The sequence below is a fragment of the Acinonyx jubatus genome, chromosome A1, assembly GCF_027475565.1.
Source record: "Acinonyx jubatus isolate Ajub_Pintada_27869175 chromosome A1, VMU_Ajub_asm_v1.0, whole genome shotgun sequence".
Classification (NCBI taxonomy): Eukaryota; Metazoa; Chordata; class Mammalia; order Carnivora; family Felidae; genus Acinonyx; species Acinonyx jubatus.
Genome location: NC_069380.1, coordinates 81,884,420 through 81,887,499, shown reverse-complemented (window position 1 = coordinate 81,887,499; position 3,080 = coordinate 81,884,420). Strand labels below are relative to the sequence as shown.

The window sequence follows — 3,080 nt, the reverse complement described above, 5'->3', positions numbered from 1 at the left end:
GAATAGAAGAATAGTGGTTGCCAGTTTCCAGGGGCAGGGAGAATCAAGAAATCATTGTTTAATGATACTGGGTTTGAGTTATAGATTATGAAGAGTCCTGGGGATAGATGTAGGTGATGGTTGCAGAATAATGTGAATATACATAATGTCACTGGAGTAACAGTATATTTAAAAATGGGTAAGATGATAACAAAAGTTATTTTAAGAAACTTACTCAAAACTCTGCAGTTATTAAATTACAGACTGAGGACACCTGGGTGGCTCAGTCAGTTAAGTATCTGACTTCCGCTCAGGTCATGATCTCACAGTCTGTGGGTTTGAGCCCCGCATCAGGATCTGTTCTGACAGCTCAGAGCCTGCAGCCTGCTTCAGATTCTGTGTCTCCCTCTCTTTCTGCTCCTCCCCCACTCACACTGCATCTCTCTCTCAAAAATGAAAATAAACATTAAAAAATTTAATTATAGATTGACTTTTAAGCATGTTTTATTAGTCTTCATGAATTAGAGAGTTTAGAATAATCAAAATAAGAAGGCTTCAAGTCAAAGAAATGAGGAGGGTTTTGAGGTCCTGTAGGAAAGCAGTAGAAACATCCATAATTAAGGAGTTACACAGTTACTAGGTGTACAGAGTGAAAGTGTTACATATATGAAGGAGATGACAAAATTTTGGAAATGCAGTGAAGAGGATGTTTGTTTCCAAAATGTTTAACTTTGAAACAATCAACCAAAATCCTAATGTAGAATACTGTCAGTACAATGATGATGCTTAAGCAATGGAGTTAGAGACTGAGTGAGATTTTTGCACTGTCTTTCTCTGTCTTGACTGACATTCCAGTATTTGGAGGCATATTTAAATTGTGGGCAAATCGAATGACTGTGGAAAAGGTGGTCTCCTGTCAAGCCACCATTGAATTAGACCACATCTGTGGGATTGAATTAGCATCTTCATCTCTTCAAATATGGTCCTGCTAATTCAGCAATAGCGCTAGAACAATTTCAGTACTAGCAGATCAGAAATGAAAATGACTTTAGAGATTTAGATTCAGATGGTACTGAAGAAGAAATGAATTTATCTCTGTATTGGATACTAATAAATTTTATTTTCTCTTGTTTACCCAAACAAGATTGTGTCTCAGACTTTGAGGATAAGGGTAAAGAGTATCATTATACAAAATCCCTTTCTACAGTTAATGAAATGTTGCATTCAGAATTACAGTCTTGTACCAGGGAAAAATATTCTAAGAAAGTAATTATTGTGTTCAGTGTATAACTTGATAAAGTCAAACTAAATATGCTAACAATTCCAAATTAAGTTATGTTTCTATCTACAGACGAATTCCTTCCACTTTCTACAACTAAGAATGTAGATTCTCTGCTTTGGAAAGTAAAAATGCCTTCCCAGATTATTCCGTGTCAGGAAAAATTACAAGATTTGGTAGATTAAAATAAATTGTGGTAAGTTAGGTATGCATAGCTCTCATTAACAATTACCTAGCTTTTATATTGCTGAGCACATTAATTTAATTCAGCTTCTAAGAATACTGACCATAAATAATAAAAGCAAACAAAAATATAAATGACAAACTGAATATCTGACTTCTCCATTATATTAATATCAATAGCATAAAGACATGCTTTAAAAACACTTTCAATGTATCAAGAAATTGGTTTATTGTACCAATTAAGCAAACTAACCATGAGAAGTGTTTATAATGAAAATGAAAAATAGGTGAAATTAATTTCATGCCCAAGTCAAAAAGACTTTGCAATCACAGGTGAAGATTTGGAATAGGTTTAAACATCTTCACATGTTCTTTTAATGAAAAAAGAAATGTAATTGAAATAGAGCATTGTAAATGATGAAAACTGCCATCTATTTCCTCATTTCCAGTGTCACTTCTGTTTGAAATCATGAAAAACGGGAACCACCTCAGATTTCATTCTCCTAGGACTATTTAACCACAGAGAAGCCAATCTATTTCTGTTTGTGATGGTTCTGAAAACTGCCTTCTCCTCCCTAATGGGCAATTCCCTCATGATCCTCTTGATTCACCAGGATTCCCAGCTCCACACACCCGTGTACTTCCTACTGAGCCAACTTTCCCTCATGGACATGATGCTGGTCTCTACCATCGTGCCCAAAATGGCTGCTGACTACTTTACCGGAAAGAAGCTCATCTCCCCTGCTGGCTGTGGGTTGCAGATCTTCTTCTTTCTCACTTTGGGAGGGGGCGAGTGCTTCCTGTTAGCAGCCATGTCCTATGACCTGTATGTAGCTGTTTGCCACCCACTGTGATACCCCATCCTCATTAACTGGAAATTATACCTGAGAATGACTGAGGGGTCTTGGTTCCTGGGGGCAGCTGATGGGCTCATGCAGGCTGCTACTACCCTGAGTTTTTCATTTTGTTATGCACCTGAAATCAATCATTTCTTCTGTGAGGCCCCTAGTCTGGTGAATTTGGCTTGTGATGACACGTTTGTCTTTGAGTATATAATGTACGCATATTGTGTGTTAATGCTCCTGGTCCCATTTTCTCTCATTCTGATTTCCTATAGTCTCATCCTTGCTGCAGTTCTCCAGATGCATTCTGGAGAAGCCGGCCAAAAGGCTTTTACCACCTGCTCCTCACATCTCTCTGTGGTGGGACTCTTTTATGGAGCTGCCATTTTTACCTATATGCAACCTAAATCCTAACCATCAGGTCAGCTAACCATGATAAAGTAGTGTCAGTGTTCTATACTATCTTCATCCCTGTACTGAACCCCCTCATCTATAGTCTAAGGAATGGTGAAGTCAAGGGAGCTCTAAGAAAGTATATGGGTCCGTGTGCTATTTAAATCATTACTAACATTACATTGATCTGCTCCAAATTTCAATGTTACACAAATGAATTCTGTGAGAGTTCCTAGATAAAAGGTATATTTATTATATCTATAATTGTTACTGTCTTATTTGAAATATAGACACAACTCTGTATTTTGGATTTTTTTCTTTTTTCATGTATAATTATTTTAAAAGTTTGTTGTTTTCATGTTCTTATTTAAATTCCAGTTAGTTAAATACAGTGTAGTATTAGT

General features: G+C 36.7%; 1 pseudogene; it reads left to right on the top strand.

Annotated features, from left to right (window-relative positions):
* The first annotated feature begins 1,862 nt into the window (after nt 1-1,862).
* LOC106974866 (olfactory receptor 2T33-like) lies at nt 1,863-2,840 on the top strand (annotated as a pseudogene).
* The last annotated feature ends 240 nt before the right edge of the window (nt 2,841-3,080 follow it).